At 35.9% G+C, this 23,748-nt stretch overlaps 1 protein-coding gene across 2 annotated transcripts in view; it reads left to right on the top strand.

Moving 5' to 3' along the window:
* Positions 1 to 2,896: 2,896 nt before the first annotated feature.
* SLC44A5 (solute carrier family 44 member 5) overlaps positions 2,897 to 23,748 on the top strand; it is a 391,705-nt gene continuing 370,853 nt past the window's right edge. Inside the window, exon 1 of one of the 2 annotated variants that reach the window (XM_033225324.1) lies at positions 2,897 to 2,973. The gene's annotated coding sequence lies outside the window, so the exon portion shown is untranslated. The remainder of the gene's footprint in view (positions 2,974 to 23,748) is intronic. The other variant, XM_033225325.1, reaches the window with a different exon arrangement.

The following is a 23,748-nucleotide window of genomic DNA, read 5'->3' as shown; positions in this document are numbered from 1 at the left end:
TACAGTTTTACAGTACGTGGTAGCCAGAGAAAATCTTACCCTTGAAATTAATAATCTTCGCAGAAGCACTGAAAGATACAAAGGAGATTAATGAAATGAGCTCGCATAAGAGATTTGATGAAAAAGACACCTCCCCTTTATTCCCGCCTCCCCTCAAAATACCAAAAAGTTTTTGTTTTGTAAGCCAGTATGGAATTGTTTGTATTTTCTTGAATAAGTTTAATTTGATAGTGAAATAATTGAAGAATACCAGTTAATGTTAAGTATTAACAGTTTCTCTGGAACGATTAATAATCAAGCTTTCCTAGGACATGTGGTCTCAATGAATTTTATGTAGTGCTTTGAAAATAAGGTTTTCTCATGCTACATGTTTTTCTTAAAGGAAAAGTTATGTTATTTAGCTCCTATCGACTTGTGTTGAGTTGTTTTTGTTTTTTAAAACAAGTTCATTTAGTATTTCACAGAAAGAAGGACACCTTTAAAAACAAATCCTTGGAGTTTCACTTTAGCGAGGCAGGATGAATTGTGATATTTAATAGATGACAGAAGCAAACCCAGAATGTTGTAATCTATTGACTTGCCTCAATTTTGCCTTTTAAGAGGAGAACTCTACAAAAGCATCTGACTGCAGGCTTGCTGAACTGCTCTCAGATGTCTGCTTCTAAGCTACAACCAACTAAACTGGGACTGCCTGATAGAAAAAATTTCTAGGCTTTATTGGCAGGGGCAGGCTACTGGGGTGAACTTTGCTGGATAAAACACTGTAGGTTTAACAATATTCCGTGCTGTGTTGGTTATTATCTTACAAGAGCTGCTTCTCTGCTTAGCTACACTGCATGCAGGGAGAGATCATTCATCGGATCTTGTGACAGGCAAGTTGCTCATTGGCTTCTGAAGTCCTAGCAAGAGAGACTACATATCCATAAGCCTAGAAATTGACCAAAGAGAAATACAGTTTCTTAACATTAATAGAAGAATAAGATCTGTTGGCAGGATTTCTCAAGGGACATTAGCATTCATTTGTGACATCTCATCAAAAGGACAGTTTTTCAGAAAGGCAAATGGAATATTTTACAATTCAATATTGATAATGTTTTTAATGAAAAAATGCTGTAGTTCATAATCAATAAAAGTCTTATAAATGCAAGCTGGTTACACTGGTTATAATGATATTACCACCCCCTCCCCTGCCTTTTCCGATATTAATACAACAAAGACTTCTTACTCGATTACTTAAGTGTAAAGCTTATGTTTGGGTTAATCTATTCATTTGTTCATTTAGCACATATTTATTGAGCACTGAATATGTACCAGATTCTGGTACGTAGTGCAAAACACTAGGGATACATGATGAACATGATAGACAATGAAGTAGGAGGAGGCCTGGAAGAGGCAGGTGACAAATACATGAACCAGAAAATTTCACATAGTGATTAATACCAGGAGAAATAAAGTGATGTGCGAGCAAGTGATTTTGAGGTTACTTTAGATTGCCTGGAAAGGTGACATTGTGTCAGGAGACAAGTGATGAAAAGTAAGTTGCATGCCAGGAACTGGAACATAACTCTTCAGGCCTTAAGGTAGAAATGAGGTGGTAGCTTGGCACATTCACAGACAAAAGGAAGAGGTGTAATGTGTAAGGAAGAGACAGGTAAGGAGAAGCCAGGACTTTTTGGTCATAAAAATGAATATAGAGTTTAAGTGCAATGGGAAGCCACTGGATATTCACTTGCTATTTGGAGATACATTCCTATCCTGGAAGACTATCTCAGAGAGAGGAATGTTCCTACATCAGCTCCCTAGGCCAACTAAGGCGACCCAATAGACTTCACTTTTCTAAAAAGTCCAGTTATACTTAGGTTATTTTTTCTTGCTATTCACCAGAATACTTATGCAATTTCAATCTGAGATGTTGATAGCATCTCTAGGAATCCCTGCTTAGAAAACAATTCTAGAGAGAATGAGGATTAATTTAACATTTAGCACAAGATGATAAGATTAGTCGCTTCCCTGGCAAGCCTTTCAATGCAAGTGTCTTAGGAAAAACACATTGTAATGGTAGAGGGGGATTCTGAGGGGTCCAGAACATGCCTGTACAGTAGGCGGAATGTGGAAGGCAGCATGAGAGGCTCCTAGGTAACAGAAAGGGGTCCATGGAAGAAGAGTGATGTTTGGAAGGGGACATGAGAAAGCCTCTAAAACAACATCAGCCAGTTCATGATTTTGCCAAGAGGAAGCCTGATATGAGAGTGTTCCAAGAGAAACATTCTTATTCAAGCACAGAAAAAGTTTAAACCAGGGTACCTTTATGCTTTTGACCGATCTTTTAATAATGAAGCATTTGTAACAATAAATGCATACAGATGTTTAAAAAATCTCTTTGATTTGACTTAGTCATTATTAGATTGTTCTGATGGATTACAGACCTCACAAATGAAAATAGTGTGAACATATTGATGGTAACTGCTGTTTGTCGGAGGTAGTTGCTTGATAGCTAGTTAAGGAAATGATGCTCTTGGGTCTCATTTTACTGTAGAGATGTTGGTAAGAGGGATATGGGTATGTCGGGTGATTTTCTTTCCCCTAAGCATTGGTGACAAGAAGGTGCTGTGATATTCAGGAAAGACACAAATAATAATAGATTATTTTAAAGATAACCATGGCCTACTTCCACCTCCAAACTTTCTACTTCTTTGCCAAGGATTAACAATGAAAAAATATACTAAGAATTTCTGTAGCTCTAGGACTTTGTTCAGTCTCCTTTCCCTCTTTATACTCCAAGTGACTCCTTTGAGGCTAGCAAGGCTGGTAGGATCTCAGGGGTTACCTAAGAATGGGGTATGTCCCTTAGTGATACTGCAACACAATGTGTTTATGACATCAGCTTTTTTTTTTCACAGTAGTGAATCATAGCATGTTAGAGTTAGAAGGTTCAGTGTTGATGGAGCTATTGAGGAAATGATAGAGTAAGAGGTGAGTAACACTGCTAAATGCAAGAAGTCTATGTGTATAGGAAAATTGGTCAAGTTTATTATTCATAATACATATTCTATGCAACTCAAGAAATACACACACACGTGTGTGTGTATATATGTGTGTGTATATATATATATATATACACATATATATGTATATATATATACACATATATATGTATATATATAGTGAAGTCTGAATATAAATTAGGAACTGAGCTCTTCCTCTCTCTACATGTGCATGTGTGTGTATATATATACACATACATATACATATATACTCATAGATATCCTGGGGAATTATTTAAAGAGAGTAGTATTTATACATCAGTTCCCTAGGCCAACTGAGGTGCCCCAGTGCACTTCACTTTTCTAAAATGTCCAATTACACTTATGTATCTTCTCTTACTGTTCACCAAAATACCAACAATATTTTGGGCTGAGATGTTGATAACATCTCTAGGAATCCTTACCTACTGGTATTCACACCTGTTCATACTCCCCTCCCAAAATGAATCACAGCTGATCATGTGATCAGTACTGTACAGCAGAAAACTACATCATAAAGACATACACTATGGCTTCTGCCTTGTTCTTTTATGTCCTTTGCTTTCTTATGTTGCTCATTTTGGGGAAACCAGATGCCATGTTGTAAAAATACTCAAGAATTCCTTGGATTGTTTTTTGAAGCAGAGATTCATAGAGATGTTATCAACATTTCAGCCCAAAATATTGTCGGTATTTTGATGAATAGTAAGAGAAGATACATAAGTATAACTGGACTTTTTAGAAAAGTGAAGTCCATTGGGTCACCTTACTTGGCCTAGGGAGCTAATGTAGAAATATTACTCTCTCTAAATAATTCTCCAGGATATCTATGTATATGTATGTATATGTATATATGTGTGGAGAGAGAAGAGCTCATTTCCTAATTTATATTCAGAATTCACTATGTGTGTGTGTGTGTGTGTGTGTGTATTTCTTGACTTGCATAGAATTCTTGAATCTTAGCTCTTTGTGGGAAGAACTGAGGTCTCCTGCTAACAACAACAACTTGCTAGTTATATGAGTGATCTATCTTGGGAACAGACCCTGCAACCAAGTCAAGCCTTCAGACGACTTTAGCTTCAGCCAACATCTGACTGAATTTTATGATTAGCCCTGGTCCAGAGCTATCCAATCATGCTGCTTCTGGATTCCTGAATCACAGAAACCATAAGGGATAATAAATGCTTACTTTTGTCTGAAACCACTAAAATTTGGGGGTAATATGTTACATAACATTAGATAATGAATATACCGAATATACCTGTGGTTCATTATTTTTGCACCTCTATCCTGAAATGTAATCTTTGTTACCAGTTTCAACACTGATCTTGAATCTTAGCCCTTTTTCCTAATTTAGTGAATTGGGCTGAAACCCTGAAGTTCTCTTTTCTTGTTTCTCTTGAGTTTCTTGTAGCAGCTTGCTTTCTCCTCTGCTTTTTTGAGTACTCATTCATGGCTCCTCTAGTTCTCTTAGTTTAGAAGGTACTTTCCAAATTGAAGCACTACCGAACCAAAAATCAGAGTGATAAAGAGAATACAAAAGCCCTTAAATCTCCCAACAGCACAAGATTTCACAGTCCTCCAAACTAAGAAGACAGACAGTTTCTTAAAATCTATAATATTTTATTCTCACCATCAAAAATAAGAGTGTGAGATAATGAATATGTTAAATAGCTTGATTTAGCCATTCCACAATGTGTGTAAATATCAAAACATCAAGTTGTACACCATAAATATATAAATTTTTACTTGTCAATTAAAAAAGAAAAAACCCAAAGAAATGAAACCCTAAAATATTCAAATGAAAATCTTTCCAACTGTATTTATCTATTCCTCCTTACCAAAGAATCCCTTCCTCCTCCCAGCCCAGCTAGTCCTTTGATGTATAAATAGGAGACTGAGAAAGAGGATTTTAAAAAGGCAGGTTGCCATCTCTTCTACTTGAGAGTAGGATATTAATCTATTTTATTCATTCATGTAGTTCTCTATTCATTCAATAAGTGTAAATCAATCGCTTACTATATACTGGGCACTATTCTAAGCATGCTTGGGATAAATCAGGAAGCAAAATGAATTCTTCATGAGGTTTACACTGTAGATACGGAAGACAAACAATGAATAATAATCATAAATACATTGTTGATATTAAAAATTGAAAAGTGCCATGACAGAAAGAAAAAACAAATAAGCATAGTAAAGGGGATTTGGATTGCTAATCATGGGATGATGGTGGGCTAACTGCAAGTACTGATAGGGTAGGACCAATTGAAGAGGTAATATTGAAGGAGGTGAAACAGTGGAAGGGAAGGAGACTTCCAGAAAGAAGGAAAAGTCAGGGCAAAGACTCTACAGTGAAAATATACCTGGTATGTTTGACTAGCAGAAAGAAGAGCAAGTGGAATTAGGAGGATAGAAATAGAAAAGGAAGTCAGAAAGATGAGGGAAGACCAAATTATATTAAGCTTTTTAGAAAAATTTAAGGACTTTGGTTTTTACTTTGGGGAAATGTGGCACCAGTTCAGATTTTGAACAGAGGAAAAGTATGATCTGACTTACATTTTAAAAGAATTGCTATGGCGACTGTGTTGAAAATATTGAGCCAATATGTAGGGGTAATGAGAAGCTGGAAGACAAGTAAGGAATCTTTTGCAATAACTCAGTAAAAATTTTCTTCTTTTGGTGGCTGAATAATATTCCAATGTGTACACACACACACACCCCTCCGATTTTGTTTATCCATTCATCTGTGGATAGATGGATAGACACTTAGGTTGATTCCATATCTTTTTCTTTGGAAAAATATCTTTTCAGTTCCTTTGCCTATTTTTAGATTGGGTTATTTGGTGATTTCTTTCTTTCTTTCTTTTTTTTGGTATTGACTTACAACAACATGGATAAACCTGGAGGATTTTATACTAAGTGAAATCAACCAGGCACAAAAAGAAAAATACTGTATGATCTCACTTATATGTGGAATCTAAAAATGTTGAACTCATAGAAGCAGTGAGTACAATGGTGGTTGCCAAAGGCTGGGGGAGTGGAAGAAGTGAGGAGATACTAGTCAAATGGTACAAACTTACAGTTGTAAGACAAGTTCTGGGGACTTAATATACAGCATAGACAATGATGGATATTGTATTAGTTTGTTTTCGTGCTGCTAATAAAGACATACCCAAGATTGGGTAACTTATAAAGGAAAGAGGTTTAATTGACTGACAGTTCCACATGGCTGGGGAGGCCTTACAATCATGGCAGAAGGTGAATGAAGAACAAAGTCACATCTTACACGGCAGCATGCAAGAGAGCATGTGCAGGAGAACTCCCCCTTATAAAACCATCAGATCTTGTGAGACTTATTCACTATCATGAGAACAGCATAGGAAAGACCCACCCCCCTGATTCATTTACCTCCCACTGGGTCCCTCCCATGACATGTGGGAATTATGGGAGTTACAACTCAAAATGAGATTTGGGTGGGGACACAGCCCAAACTATGTCAGATGTGTTATTTAATTTGGTTGTAATGATTATTCATTATACAATGTGTACATATACCAAATCATCATGTTGTGTACTTTGAACACATAGTCTTTATTTGTCAATTAATATTTTAAAATAAAAAGATGCTTATAAAAAATAATTCAGTTGAGAGATGATAGTGGCATCTATCAGGGTAGAAGCAGTGGAGAATAGGAGAAATGGAAGGATACTGAATATATTTTTCTGGTAGAACTTACATATATTTTAAAACTAACAGGATGTTTCACGTGAGAGAAAGAAAGGAGTGATGGATTAATGCACAGTTTTTGACCTAAACAACCAAGAGAAGGTGGAATTGGCATCAACTGATATTGGAAGATTGTGGAAGGGGCAAGTTTATGGGGAAGGATCAGAAGTTTAGTTTTGGACACATTTGGGTTTGAAATATTTATTTGATATACAAGTGAAGATGACAAGTAAGAAGTTGGATATGTGAGTCTAGAGTCTTGGAGAGAGGCGCTGATCATATGAATTTGGAAGTCATCAGAACATCGGTGGTATTTAAGATTATAGACTGGATGACTCATTGGGAATTGAGTATAGATTGAGAGAAATGATCTGAGCCCAGGGCTACTCCATTATTAAGAGATAAGTGAGAAGGGGAGGAGTCAGTAAAGGAGATTGAGAAAGAGCAACTGGTGTCTAAGAAGTGGGTGTGGGGTCCTGGAACCAAGGAAGAAAGTGTATCAAGGAGGAGAATAATAACAGTGTCAAATGCTGCCCATAGGTCAAGTAAGATCAGGGTTGAGAAATGGCTTTTGTATTTATTAATATGAAGGTCATTGAGGACCTTGATAAAGACAGTCCAGGTGAAGTGGTGGCAATGTTGCTTTGAATGAAGTAGGTTAAGAGAGAATGGAGAGGAGGAAAGTTAAAGACAGCACAGTCAACTGTTTTGAAGGGTTTTGCTGTAAAGGGAGCAAAGAAATGATGATGTGGCTGGGGATGGGAGTTGTGGAGTTGAAAAAAGATTTGCTTTTTTAAGATGGAAGATAATAGTGGGTTTTATTCCTTGTTGTTTGTTACTATCTGTGTTTTGAGGTGAGTTTTAACCTCTCTTTTACTATTTTCAATTTTGGGTGCTTTTTATGACAGTTTCCTGTAGAGGTAAGATGAATTAATGTAGAATGGTCTTATGCTGCCTAGTTCTAAAGATGTTTCTCTTTTATCATCTTTTATGTCTTTAAATATATTATATTTAAGAAATATTAAATGGAGTATTAAGATAGGTATAGAAGTGGACTTACTGACAAAATAATAAAATATGCCATATAGGAAAAAGTTTCCAGGAGACAAGAGTTTGCCAGTCATCTTGTTGCTGACTGTGGCAGTCCATTCCCTTACCTGAAAGGATCTTAAAGAATGAAAGAAAGATTTAGAAATATTTTGTGCAGGGACTAGCCTAATGCTTCTCAACCAGGGGCAATTTTACAATGTCTGGAGATATTTTGGTTGTCATGACTGGAGTGGTGCTAGTGACATCCAGTGGGTAGAGACCAGGGACGCTGCTAACATTCTGTAATGTACCCCCTTACAACAAAAGATTAGCTAGTGCAAATTGTCAATGTTGCCAAGGCTGGGAAACTATGGACTAGCCCCATCATCTTTCCCTTCTTCCAGAGAGAAGCTAGGAAGCTGCTGCTGAAAAAGGGATCCAGAAGCAGCAGCTTTCCCTATTCCATTGTTCTTTGTTTAGATGAGACATAGCTTTTTAATAAATTATTAGAGTTCAAAATAAAGACATTTCTTTTCTACCTTTGCTTTCTCTTTACCCCTTTCTATGGATTCCCATGGTATAACCGAGTTTTATAACTGTTAGTAGTTTCCCATTAGGGCCCACGACAGAGGAACATTAAAATCATGGTGAAAAATTCCTAATTCAGTTGAGAAACCACAATTTCACATTGCTGATCTCTATTCTGCATCTGTCTGACAACTTAGTGAAGGAAAGGATGAAGAACAGGGTGATTTGTTAAGCTCTGGCTTTACAAATCACTATAGCTTTTTAATGTGAAAGGAGGGGTGGCCTCTCAGGCATCGTTTTTGGTAGCTTTTTTGGGCCATTAGAATTTTGGATGAGAGCTCCATTCTTTATATTTTATTTTATTTTATGTTATTTTATGTTATGTTATTTTTTCTCCACCTTCTCATTCTGAATAATTCTACCTTCAACATGTGCTTTATCTTTTAAGAAAGGCTCTGAAGAAACTCAGAACTGGTCCTAAGTGCTTGTTGAGTGAAAATATTCTTATAGAATCAAAAATTAAAAATCCAGTTTTAAAAGACGCAATTTTAAATTAATGCTTTAAAAAAACTTAAAAGGCGGTTTTAATGTAAATTTTCTAGTTCATGAGATTGCGTTTTGGTGTTCAAAGTCAAAGACAAAAATAAGGCTTTAAAATTGACATTTTAGGAAGCATTCCCCTTGAGAACTGGAACAAGACAATGATGCCCACTTTTCCCACTCCTGTTGAACACAATACAGGAAGTGCAAGCCAGAGCAATCAGGCAAGAGAAAGAAAGAAAAGACATCCAAATAGGAAAAGAAGAAGTCAAATTATCTCTCCTAGAAATCCATAAAGACTGCCAAAGAGTTTTGGAACTGAAAAATGACTTCATTAAAATGCCAGTATACAAAATCAATATACAAAAATCAGTACCATTTCTTTACATCAATAATGTTCAAGCTGAGAGCCAAATGAAGAACACAGCCTAATTTACACACACACACATACCCCTTGGTTTCTCCTCTAATCAAGGAAGTGAAAGGTCTCTACAAAGAAAACTGCAAAACGCTGCTGAAATAAATCATAGATGACAGAAACAAATGGAAAAACATTCCATGATCATGGATTGGAAGAATATTAAAATGGCCAAACTCCCCAAAGCAATCTACAGATTCAATGCTATTTCTATGAAGCTACCAATGACATTTTTCACAGAATTGGAAAAAACTATTCTAAAATTCATATGGAAGTAATAAAGAGTCCAAATAGGCAAATAATCCCAAGAAAAAAGAACAAAGCCAGAAGCATCACATTACCCGACTTCAAACTATATTGTAAGGCTACAGTAAGCAAAACAGCATGGTACTGGTACAAAAACAGACATATAGACCAATAGAACAGAGGAAAGAACCCAGAAATAAAGCTGCACTCCTAAAGCCAGCTGACCTTCAACAAAGTAAACCAAAATCAGCAATAGGGAAAGGACTGTCTACTCAATAAATGGTACTTGGATAACTGGCTATCCACATGCAGAAAAATGAAACTGGACCCCAACCTTGTATCATATAGAAAAATTAACTCAAGATGGATTAAAGAATTAAATGTAAGACTTCAAACTATAAGAATCTTAGAAGAAAACATAGGAAACACCATTCTGGACATCGACTTTGGGAAAAATTTATGGCTAAGTCTTCAAAAGCAATGGCAACAAAAACGAAAATTGCAAGTGAGACCTAATTAAACTAAGTAGCTTTTGCACAACAAAAGAAACTATCAACAGAGTAAACAGAAAACCTACAGAGTGGGAGAAAATATTCACAAACTATGCATCTGACAGTAGTCTAATACCTAGAATCTATAAGGAACTTAAACAATTGAACAAGTAAAACACCAATAACCCCATTAAAATGGGCAAAAGAAAGAGATGAATGGACAGTTCTCAAAAGAAGACATGCAATTAAAAAAAAGAAGACATATAAGTGGCAAAAAAACATGAAAAAATGCTCCACATCACTAATTACCAGAGAAAGGCAAACCAGAAATCACAATGAGATACCATCTCATATAAGTCAGAATAGCTATTGTTTAAAATTAAAAATATTTGGGTGAGGCTGCAGAGAAATGGGAATGTTTATACACTGTTGGAATGTAAATTAGTTCAGCTACCGTGGAAAGCAGTTTGGAAGTCTCTCAGAGAACTTAAAACAGAACTACCACTTGACCCAGCAATCCCACTACTGGACATATATCCCAAAAAACAAATAATTCTACCAAAAAGACACATGCACCCGCAAGTTAATTGCAGCACTATTCACAATAACAAAGACATGGAATCAACCTAGGTGCCCATTAACCATGAATTGGATTAAAAAAATCTGGTACAAATACACTATGGAATACTATATAGTCATAAAAATAGCAAAACCGTTTCCTTTGCAGCAACATGGATGCAGTTAGAAGCCATTATCCTAAATGAATTAATGCAGTGTCAGAAAACCAGATACCACATGTTCTCACTTATAAGTAGGAGCTAAACAGTAGGTACTCAGAGACACAAAGATGGCAACAATTGACACTGGGACTACTAGGGTGGGGAGGGAGGTGGGGGGAAAGGGTTGAAAAATGAACTATTGGGTACTATGCTCAGTACCTAGGTGACAGGATTAACTGTATTCCAAACCTTATCATTACACAATATACCTGGGTAACAATGTGTGTATGTACCCCCAAATCCAAAATAAATGTTGAAAAAACTCTCAAACTCAAATTAAATATAAATAAATAAATTTACATTTTATTAAAAATGTATTACTACTCTAGATTTGCCTTGCAAAAAAGTCAAAACTTATTTTAAGCTTAGCCTATGATTATATATGTTTGTATATACAAGTTTAAAGGTATCAAAAGTCATAAAATTTAACAAAAAAGCTAAAAGCTACTTATTGGGCATTTGTGCTTCACAAACTAGTATTAACAGCAGCTTTCACTTTGAAATGCTTTTTTCAGAGTGAAGAACACATTTTTCTTATTTATCTCAGCCTCTTATTCACACTTTTGTTTGGCTGCACAAGAGTGTCATCACATTCTTTACCCATGGCAATGACATTGATTCTGCTGATTTAACACCTTTGCTTTAGTGAAAGATTATTGGTGACTAAAGGAGGACCATTATGCTCTTTAAAAAATGTTTAATCATAAATAGATGTGTCCAGGGATATCTTGACTGTGTGAGCTATGATAGGCTTGAGATTATAAAGAACAGCTTTGGAATATACCCCTCCACAATCCTTAACCACTCAAAGTCTTACGTTAATACGTATTATTTTTTGAACTTTAGGAAAACTGCATTGAATAATTATCACACTTCACAAACACCAACTTGTATTTAATAATTTATAGAAACATTACTAAGACAAAAGAAGGACATAGCCTTCACCTGACTAATTCTAAGATCAAGGTTCCTTATGTTTTAACTTCTGTAAACTCTCACTGCCTGAATTAATACCTTAGGTATAATGAAGAGTAGGCAAATAATAGATTATAAATAAGTTGATAGAGGTCAAGAGAGGCACTTAACCTATTTAACCAATTTGGGAAAACAACCCATTTTCAAATTTTTAACAGCAGTAAATGGTAGAAAAGTATACTAATTAGAAATAATCATTTACTAAAGCAAGTCTTTGAGGGAGTCTAATGAGTAGTTTCTTTAGCCAATTGCTTATATTAAAGGACTGGAATAACTTTTGAATATTCAGAATTTTCATGAGTTCAGACTTCCTTCAGTTGGCCCTACTTAATGAGTTTTTATGCTGCATCTTGTATTTCTGAAAATTGAGTTTTTGTTTGTATTGAGGCTGAGAATTTTGAGAACTGTCATTGTCAGACCAATGTCTCAGGAATCATTAGGAAAACAACTTGGGGTGGGAAGGTGGTCAGATGATGTCACTGAGTAATCTTTATGGAAGGAATATTTGTGAGAGATTTTATAAGTAAAGATGCAAGCTTTTCATCACTTTAAATATGCTAAAACTTTTTCCTGGAATTAGCCAGACCTTGAGATAGCTCTTTACCCAGCTTATGTTATTTTGGTCCCTGTAGAAGTGCTTTTGCTGATTTGTGCTTACCTGTTACAACATTGGCTGGCATTGAGAAACTTGGCATTGTATTAAGTTCTAGGATGTTATTTCTCTCTCTTTTTTATTATGCTTTAAGTTCTGGGGTACATGTGCAGAATGTGCTGGTTTGTTATATAGGTATACACGTGCCATGATGGTTTACTGCACCCATCAACCTGTCATCTACATTAGGTATTTCTCCTAATGCTATCCCTCTCCTAGTCCCCCAGCCCCCGACAGGCCCCAGTGTGTGGTGTTCCTCTCTCTGTGTCCATGTGTTCTCATTGATCAACTCCCACTTATGAGTGAGAACATGCGGTGTTTGGTTTTCTGTTCTTGTGTTAATTTGCTGAGAATGATGGTTTCCAGCATCACCCATGCCCCTGCAAATGACATGAACTCAAGGGATGTTATTTCTTGTGCTGATCACTGTTTTTAGAATCTGTATTATGAAGATATAATGGATAAATTTCTCTGAAATGTTGCTAGCCAAAATGAACAATGTGATTCATGGAACTCATTGTGTTTTCCACTATGGGTAGACAGGCAGTCTCAGAACTAATGTTGAGCTCACTTCTTGCTCAAGGTTATGTTATCATAAGTCATGCACTTGATTCATTTTGTTTCTCATATTCTTTTTCTTCTCCTTATCTCTCTTCATACACAGTCATGCATTTGCTTAACTATGGGGCTACATTCTAATAAATGTGTCATTAGGCAATTTTGTCATGCAAAATCATAGAATGTACTTATAGAAATCTAGATGGTATAGCCATATCTAGTTATATAGATAAATAGGCTATATGGTAGAGCCTATTGCTCCACTCCTAGGCTATATATCTGCACAGAGCACTACTGTATTAAATATTCTATGCAATGGTAACACAATGGTAAATATTTGTATATCTTAACATAAAAATGGTACAGTAAAATTACAATGTCATAATCTTATGGGACCACTATTCTACTTGTGGTCTGTCATTGACTAAAATGTCATTATGTGGCATATGACTGTACTTTTTTTGCTGAATTGTATTTATTTTTATAAACTACTTAAAATAGTTTTTGAAACAAGATGAATAAATAAATAAATATTTAGGTGAGACAATTCACAGAGGTTGAATAACCTGCTCAAAACTATAAAACTAATGATTTACAGAGTTAATATTTAAAACTAGATGTAGCTCCAAACAATTTCAGACACACAATATGACATTGAAAAAGTTTTGGCAAACAAGCTGTCCTACTGTTCTAACTAAACTTTTTTTTCCTTTATTTTTGTAGGTTACCATCTAGTCTTGGTTCATGTATAATTTTCATAGCTGTACTTTTATATAATGACATCTTTATCTGTCTGCTTGCACAAGCTGAGAATCCTCGACTCCATATTCCCCCTCACATCTTCTTTCCAGACTCTGCTTAACCTGATAAAGTCAGTCACTGCTATTGATCCCAAGTATCTACTTTTCTCTATCTCTGCTGCCACAGATCTGAGTCAGTGTTCATCATTTCTAGTATGGATTAGACCACCTCTGCACGAAGGAGTCTCCTTGCTTTCGACCTAGATTTTCTCCAATTTATTTTTTACGCTACTGCAATTAAGAAACTCATGCACTTATGACACTCCTGAAAGACAAATCTGGTCATTTCATCCCTAAAATCCAATAATGACTTTTCATTGGCTACAAAAGACAACATCAAACTTCTGTAGCAAAGCATCCAAGTCTAGAATCTGACCTATAATTACCCTTCCAGGTTCATTTCCCACCACTTCCCACATTCACCCTAATCTTAATGATCCTACCACACTAAATACTGGGGGCCACACACATTCTTTTATGCTTCTCTGCCTTCATGATGTTATTGTTTTGGATGGTTTGTATGTGTGTGTGTGTGTGTGCACATGTATAATTCTGAAAATTTCTATTTATTTTTCAAGATTAAGCACAAATGTCAACTTCTCTGTAAAATTCCCAATCTTCTCATTACCACTTTCAAATTAAGCACTTCCTTCTCATTGCTCCTATAACATCTTTCATATACCCCTGTTAGTGTTCTTACATCAATTTAAATGTAGAGTTTACACATCTATCTCCTTTCTCAGTCTTCATGTGGGTCTTCAGCCCTACCTCTGCACTGAAGCAAAAGGAACCAAAAACCTGACCGCAAATCAGTCAGTGGCTTACCATCCCAGGTTAGAGTGTCACTCTGGTCCACATCTGTCTACAATTGTTCTGATGATGCTATCAGTTAGTTTTAGGCCAGTCAGCCTGTACATTGACGCTTGAAAAAACAGTGCTCTATTTCCAAGCCAGTTGTCTAGAAACTGTCATCTCTTTCCTAGGATTGCTCCCAATCTTTCTCTCCCTTCCTAGATACCCATTACTAGGCTGTGAGCAATGCAAGCATTTTGATTGTGCGCGATTTATCCTTTAATCCAAAATGTCAACTGTAATTTTGGACATATCACAGATACTAAATGAATATTTATTGAATGAATCAAACATATATTTTCTCTATATTTTTATATGTTTTCATAATTTTATTTTAAATGGTTTGGTAATATTCAGTTGCATTGATTTAGCATAACTGGCATAATTAACTGAGTTTTCTGTGGAAATATAATAGTGTAAAGAACACTATATATATATTTGTTTATGAATAGTCTTTTTTAACTTTTATTTTAAGCTTGGGGTACATGTGCAGATTTGTTACATAGGTGAACTTGTGTCATGGGGGTTTGTTGTACAGGTTCTTTCATCACCCAGGTATTAAGCCTAGTACCCATTAGTTAATTTTCCTGATCCTCTCCCTCCTCCCACCTTCCACCCTTCAATAGGCCCCAGTATGTGTTGTTTCCCTCTATGTGTCCTTGTGTTCTCATCATTTAGCTCCCACTTATGAGTGAGAACACTCAGTATTTGGTTTTCTGTTCCTGTGTTAGTTTGTTAAGGATGATGGCCTCCAGCTCCATTCATGTCCCTGTAAAGGACACAATCTTGTTCATTTTCATAGCTGCATAGTATTCCATGGTGTATATGTGCCACATTTTCTTTATTCAGTTTATCATTGATGGAATTTAGGTTGATTCCATGTCTTTGCTATTGTGAATAGTGCTGCAGTGAACATACGTGTACATGTGTCTTTATAATAGAACAATTTATATTCCTTTGGGTATATACCCAGTAATGGGATTGCTGGGTCGAGTGTTATCTCTCTGTTTAGCTCTTTGAAGAATTGCCACACTGTCTTCCACAATGGTGGAACTAATTTACATTCCCACCAACGGTGTATAAGTGTTCCTTTTTCTCCACAACCTTGCCAGCATCTGTTATTTTTTAACTTCTTAATAATAGCCATTCTGACTGGTGTGAGATTGTAGTTTTGATTTGCATTTCTCTAATGATCAGTGATGCTGATGTTTTTTTCATATGATTGTTTGGTGCATGTATGTCTTCTTTTGAAGTGTCTGTTCATGTCATTTGCCTACTTTTTTATGGGGTTGTTTTTTTCTTGTAAATTTGTTTAAGTTCCTTATAGATGCTGGTTATTAGACCTTTGTTGGATGCATAGTTGCAAAAATTTCCTCGTATTCTGTAGGTTTTCTTTTTACTCTGTTGATAGTTTCTTTTTCTGTGCAGAAGCTCTTTTGTTGACTAGATCCCATTTGTCAATTTTTTCTTTTATTGCAATTGCTTTTGGCTACTTCATCATGAAATCTTTGCCCATGCCTATGTTCTGAACGGTAATACTTATGTTGTCTTTCTGGACTTTATAGTTTTAGATTTTATATTTAAGCCTTTAATCTATCTTGAGTTAATTTTTGTATATGGTGTGAGAAAGAGGTCCAGTTTCAATCTTCTGCATATGATTAGCCAGTTATCCCAGCACCATTTAAGGAATACTTTCCCCATTGCTTGTTTTTGTCAGGTTTGCTGAAGATCAGATAGTTGTAGGTGTGAAATCTTATTTCTAGGTTCTCTATTCTGTTCCATTGGTCTATGTGTCTGTGTTTGTAATAGTACCATGGTGTTTTAGTTACTATAGCCCTGTAGTATAGTTTGAAGTTGGGTAGCATGGTGCCTCCAGCTTTACTCTTTTGGTGTAGGATTGCCTTGGCTCTTCGGGTTCTTTTTTGGTTCTATATGAATGTTGAAATTTTTTTTTCTAGTTCAGTGAAGATGTCAATGTTAGTTTAATAGGATTAGCATTGAATTTATAAGTTGCTTTGGGCAGCATGGCCATTTTGACAATATTGATTCTTTCTATCCATGAGCATGGAATATTTTCCTTTTCTTTGTGTCATCTGTGATTTCTTTGAACAGTGTTTTGTAGTTCTACTTATAGACCTCTTTCACCCCCCATTAGGTTTATTCCTTAGTATTTTATTCTTTTTGTGGCATTTTCTTTGAGACAAAGTCTGGCTCTATTGCCCAGGTTGAAGTGCAGTGGCATGATCTTGGCTCAGTGCAACCTCCACCTCCCAGGCTCAAGCCATCCTCCCATTTCAGCCTCCCAAGTAGCTGGGACTACAGGCAAGTGTCACCCTGTCTGGCTATATAAATAAATATATATATAAATATATATATATATACACATATAAAATATGTATATATATATATATATATTTTTTTTTTTTTGTAGAGATGGGTTTTTGCCATGTTGCCCAGGCTGGTCTTGAATGTCTGTTTCTTTCTCTTGCCTGATTGCCCTGGCCAAGACTTCCAATACTGTGTTAAATAGGAGTGGTGAGAGAGGGCATCCTTGTCTTGTGCTGGTTGTGCTGGTTTTCAAAGAGAATGCTTCCAGCTTTTGTCCATTCAGTATAATGCTGACTGTGGTTTTGTTGTATATGGCTCTTATTATTTTGAGGTAGGGTCCTTCACTACCTAGCTTATTGAGAGTTTTTAACATGAATGGATGTTGAATTTTATCAAAAGCCCTTTCTGCATCTATTGAGATAATCACGTGGTTTTTGTTTTTAGTTCTGTTTATGTGATGAATCACTATTGATTTGCATATGTTGAACCAACCTTGCATCCCAGGGATAAAACCTACTTGATCATGGTGGATAAGCTTTTTGATGTGCTGCTGGATTTGGTTTGACCGTATTTTGCTAAGGATTTTTGCATGGATGTTCATCAAGGATATTGGCCTGAAGTTTTCTTTTTCTGTTTTGTTTCTGCCAGGTTTTGGTATCAGGATGATGCTGGCCTCATAAAATGAGTTAGAGAGGAGTTACTCTCCCTTTCGCAATTTTGTGGAATAGTAGTGAGAATGCTACCAGCTCTTCTTTGTACATCTGGTAGAATTCAGGTGTGAATCTGGTGCAACTTCAACTTTGTTTTTGGTTGGTAGGCTATTTATGACTGCCTCAATTTCAGAGCTCATTATTGATCTGTTCAGGGATTCAGTTTTCTCCTGTGAACATTACATTGTGTGTGTGTATGTGTGTGTGTGTGTGTCTACTGTGTTGAACTATCACTTTAGTTTGAAGAAATTCAGTATCATCTGAGTCTAAAGGTTAAATGTGGGCCCATGAAAGAAAAAGAAAAAGTGAATTTGCTATTAATACATTCAGGGACTTGTACCAATTGGTTATTAGAAGATTTGATATTAGCTGTAAATCTTAATAGTGTTCTTTTTGAATGATGTTACAAATTCTCAGACAGCTAGTCAATAGGTCAGATATGTAATATTAGCTTGAGTTCTAAGGGAAAAGGTACAGATGAATGTGATCCTAAATTATCTCCTTCTAACAGGAACTTTTAAGGCTTATATTTCAAATATTCAGTTTTCTTTCTGTCCTATTCTTCCTTTATTGATGGTACATTTATACATGAATATATAATTAAGCCATAAACTTCTTGAAAGCAGAGAGTATTAAATCTTTCTATTGGTGCCTAGCACTTAGAAAGTGTTTGATAATTATTTGTTAAATGAACACATAATGAGTTTTAAGATGCAGTTTTTAAAATAATTATGCAAATGGATGGAAGATTACTGTTGCCAGTCAGTGAGCTGAAATTTACAGACATAGTTCAGAGTTCATATTGCTTCTTTCTGTAGTAGTAAGAGTTTTCAGATCATGCATGAATAATCAATACCATGAGTCTATTTCTGGATAATCAATTAACTATTATGATTTTCATTTCTTTCAGATTTCAAACAGGGAACCATCTAACTAATCAAAAGTTTTTTTGGTAGTGAAAAAGTTGGTTCTATGATCCACAGGGAATAAATAATTTATGGGTCAGGGCCTTTGAGATGTTTTTGAAATATTGAAATCTGGTATGCTTTGGGCAGGAAAATTTCTGATTTAAAAATATAGACAAGGGGATGGGATGTGTGTGTGTGAATAAAGTCTGAAAAACTTCCCTTAGGCAAAGTCTTTTCCAGAGAATACATCACTGTCAACCTGGAGTTAGTCTCTAGTTAATACTTAATAGATGACTTTTCCACATTTGGAATCTTTAAAACTCATTACTCTAGAATTATTTCTGAAGCATTTGAAGAGGTATCTTTCCTTCCCTGTCTCCCTCCTTACCTCCCTTTCTTTCTTCTTTTGATATATTTTCTTATTTTGGGTCAGTCTTGGTTAACAAAAAGTAATTTATTGAAAATGGTCGCACTAAAAACTTCAGAGTTGTAATACCAAATATAATTTTATGTGTTTTAAAATGAATTTATAATTTGTTTTCAGCCTTATATGTTTTACTGAAATCAGGGGCAAAATATACACTGAAATATTGACTTTATCCACCCTCATTAATTGTTTATGAAAAAAATAAATATTGACTTTATTTTCAGGTTGTTACTGGTTAACATCGTTAGTTTAATAATCTTTCTTTTTTACTAACATGATTTAAAAAAAGGTACCATCTTCCCTCTGCCTTTTTCTGTTACAACATTAGTTTTCTTCCAAGGTATAAAAACTTCATAAATGTTAGCTAATTAATTTTCAAAAGGCAGAGAAAATTTGAAAATGTTACTTTTCCTATTTCTAACGATAAGAAAGCATAGAATTTATATTGCTTACTATGAATTTACATATCACTTGATGATTTCATTATAATTTTGAATGCCATTTTACAGTTGACATACTGATAGTTTAAAAAATGCTGACCAATGAATAAAATAATATTAAGACAAAAATTCAGCTTTTCTAACTTTTTTAGTCTTACTACTTTTCTACTGTATAAGCAGTCAGATAATAAAATACAAAATGGGGTAATTCTTTTAACATTTCATTTGGAGACACTACTGACATTTGGATCTGGCTTAGAATACTGTCATGCTATATTTAAACATGTTCTTTTTTTTCCCTTCAGAACTTCATTTTGGGATTTTTTTAAAAGCTGATATATCTCCACTTATGATGTCAGTTTTTCTTACTTTCTTTAATATTGGTTGTAAAATTCATGTGACTTGGGCTCAGTATAGTTTTTAAATGATGCAACTTGAAGTAGTCTCAATGTACAGTTCTAAAGTGTTTTATTTATTTTTAATTCCTGTGGGTGCACAGTAGGTGTATGTATTTATGGTGTATGTGAGATGTCTTAATATAGGCATGCAATGTGAAATAAGCACATCATGAAGTATAGGGTATTCATCCTCTCAAGCATTTATCCATTGAGTTACAAACAATCCAGTTACATTTTTTTCTTATTTTAAAATGTATAGTCACCCTGTTGTGCTATCAAATAGTATGTCTTATTAATTCTTTCTATTTTTTTGTACTCATTAATTAGCCCCACTTCCCTCCATCCCCCGACTACCCTTCTCAGCCTCTGGTAACTCTTTCTACTCTATCTCCACGAGTTCAATTGTTTTGATTTTTAGATCCCGTGAATAAGTGAGAACATGTGACACTCATCTTTCTGTGCCTGCTTATTTCACTTAGCATAATAATCCCCAATTCCATCTATGTTGTTGCAAATGACAGGATCTCATCTTTTTTTATGGCTGAATAGTACTCCATTGTGTATATGTTCCACATTTTCTTTATCCATTCATCTGTTGATGGATACTTAGGTTGCTTCCAAATCTTAACTGTCGTAAACAATGCTGCAAAAAACATAAGAGTGCATATATCTCTTGGATATGCTAATTTCCTTTTTTCTGGATATATATCTAGCAGTGGGATTGCTGGATCATATAGTAACTCAACTTTTAGTTTTTTGAGGAACCTCCAAACTGTTCTTATTCGTGGTTGTACTAATTCCCACCAAAAGTGTACAAGAGTTCCCTTTTCTCCACATCCATGCCAACATTTGTTATTGCCTGTCTTTTGGAGATAAGTCATTTTAACTGGGGTGAGATGATATCTCATTTTAGTTTTGATTTGTATTTCTCTGATGAGCAACGGTTTTGAGCAACTTTTCATACGCCTGTTTGCCATTTCTGTGTCTTCTTTTGAGAAATGTCAGTTCAAATCTTTTGCCCATGTTTTGATTGGATTAATAGACATTTTCCTCTAGAGTTGAGTTCCTTGTGCATTGTGGTTTTTAATCCCTTGTCAGAGGGGTAGCTTGCAAATATTTTCTTCTATTCTGTGGGATATCTCTTTAGTTTATTGATTGTATCCTTTGCTGTGTAGAAACTTTTAAACTTAATATGATCCCATTTGTACATGTTTACTTTGGTTGCTTGTGCTTGTGGGATATTGCTCAAGAAAGTTTTGCCCAGATCAATGTCCTGGAGAGTTTTCCTGATGTTTTCTTGTAGTAGTTTCATGGTTTGAGGTCTTAGATTTCTTTAATCCATTTTGATTTGATTTGTATATATGATGAGAGATAGGGGTCTAGTTTCTTTCTTTTTTTTTTTTTTTGAGGCGGAGTCTCGCTCTGTCGCCCAGACTGGAGTGCAGTGGCCGGATCTCGGCTCACTGCAAGCTCCGCCTCCCGGGTTTACGCCATTCTCTCGCCTCAGCCTCCCGAGTAGCTGGGACTACAGGCGCCCGCTACCTCGCCCGGCTAATTTTTTGTATTTTTTTAGTAGAGACGGGGTTTCACCGTGTTAGCCAGGATGGTCTCCATCTCCTGACCTCGTGATCTGCCCATCTCGGTCTAGTTTCATTCTTCTGTATATAGATATCTTGTTTTCCCAGCACTATTTGTTGAGGAGAATCACTTTCTCCTAGTATGTATCCTTGGCACCTTTGTTGACAATGAGTTCACTGCAGGTGTGTAGATTTCTTTCTGGGTTCTCTATTCTGTTCCATTTCTCTATGTGTCTACTTTTATGACAGTACCATGCTGTTTTACTTACTGTAGCTCTGTAGTATAATTTGAAATCAGGTAATGTGATTCCTCCAGTTTTGTTCTTTTTGCTTGGGATAGCTTTGGCTATTCTGGGTCTTCTGTGGTTTCATATAAATTTTAGGAGGCCGGGCGCGGTGGCTCAAGCCTGTAATCCCAGCACTTTGGGAGGCCGAGATGGGCGGATCACGAGGTCAGGAGATCGAGACCATCCTAAAAAAATACAAAAAAACTAGCCGGGCGAGGTGGGGGGGCCTGTAGTCCCAGCTACTCGGGAAGCTGAGGCAGGAGAATGGCGTAAACCCGGGAGGCGGAGCTTGCAGTGAGCTGAGATCCGGCCACTGCACTCCAGTCTGGGCGACAGAGCGAGACTCCGTCTCAAAAAAAAAAAAAAAAAAAAAAATTAAGATTATTTTTTCTATTTCTGTGAACAATGTCATTGTTATTTCGATAGGGATTGCATTGAATCTGTAGATTGCTTTGCATAGTATGGACATTTTAACAATATTCATATATTTTAATTTTTTGGTGTCCTCTTTAATTTCTTTCATCAGTATTTTATAGTTTTCATTTTAGAGATCTTACATTTCTTTGGTTAATTCCTAAGTATTTAATTTTATGTGTGGCTATTATAATGGGATTACTTTTTAAATTTCTTTTTTGCATTGTTCACTGTTAGCATATAGAAATGTTACTGATTTTTATGTTAATTTTGTATCCTGAAACTTTACTGAATTTATCAACTCTAATAGTTTTCTTTTTTTTTTTTTTTTTTTGAGATGGAGTCTCGCTCTGTTGCCCAGGCTGGAGTGCAGTGGCCGGATCTCAGCTCACTGCAAGCTCCGCCTCCCGGGTTTGCCATTCTTCCGCCTCAGTCTCCCGAGTAGCTGGGACTACAGGCGCCCGCCACCTCACCCGGCTAGTTTTTTGTATTTTTTAGTAGAGACGAGGTTTCACCATGTTCGCCAGGATGGTCTCGATCTCCTGACCTCGTGATCCGCCCGTCTCGGCCTCCCGAAGTGCTGGGATTACAGGCTTGAGCCACCGCGCCCGGCCTCAACTCTAATAGTTTTCTAATAGAATCTTTAGATTTATCCAAATATAAGATCATATCATCTGCAAACAAGGATAATTTGACTTCTTCTTTTCCAGTTTGGTTGCCCTTTGTATTTTTCTCTTGTCTGATTGCTCTGGCTAGAACTTCCAGTACTATGTTGAATAACAGTGTTGACAGTGGGCATCCTTGTCATGTTCCATATCTTAGAGGAAAGGCTTTTGGTTTTTCCCCATTCAGTAGATACTAGCTATGGATCTATCATATGTGGCTATTATTATGTTGAGTTGTGTTCCTTCTATCCCCAGTTTTTGGAGGATTTTTTTTTTAATCATGAAAGGATGTTGACTTTTATAAAATGCTTTTTCAGCATCAGTTGAAATGATCATATGATTTTTATCCTTCATTCTGTTAATATGATGTATCACATTGCTTGATTTGCATATGTTGAACTATTCTTGCATCCCGGGGTAAATCCCACTTGGTCATTATAAATGATCTTTCTAATGTATTGTTAAGTTTGGTTTGCTAGTATTTTGTTGAGTATTTTGCATCAATATTCATCAGAGATATTGCCCTGTAGTTTTCCATTTTTTACTTGTCTTTGTTATCACCTTGATACCAAAACCAAAAAAAGGCATAACAAAAAAGAAAACTACAGAACAATATCCCTGATGAACATAGATGCAAAAATTATTAACAAAATACTAAGCAATCAAATCCATCAGCATATCAGAAAGATACTCCACCGTGATCAAGTGGGTTTAACCGCTCTATGTGTTTTTGATTGGAGAGTTTACTCTATTTACATTTAATGTTATTGTTAAGTAAGAACTTACTTTTATTTATTTATTTATTTATTTATTTATTTATTTATTTATTTATTTTTTTGAGATGGAGTCTCGCTCTGTCGCCCAGGCTGGAGTGCAGTGGCCAGATCTCAGCTCACTGCAAGCTCCGCCTCCCAGGTTTATGCCATTCTCCTGCCTCAGCCTCCCGAGTAGCTGGGACTACAGGCGCCCGCCACCT

The sequence above is a fragment of the Trachypithecus francoisi genome, unplaced genomic scaffold (genome assembly GCF_009764315.1).
Source record: "Trachypithecus francoisi isolate TF-2019V2 unplaced genomic scaffold, Tfra_2.0 Lachesis_group12, whole genome shotgun sequence".
Taxonomy (NCBI): Eukaryota; Metazoa; Chordata; class Mammalia; order Primates; family Cercopithecidae; genus Trachypithecus; species Trachypithecus francoisi.
Note: the sequence above shows the minus strand (reverse complement) of the source record. Positions and strands in the feature narration are given on the sequence as shown.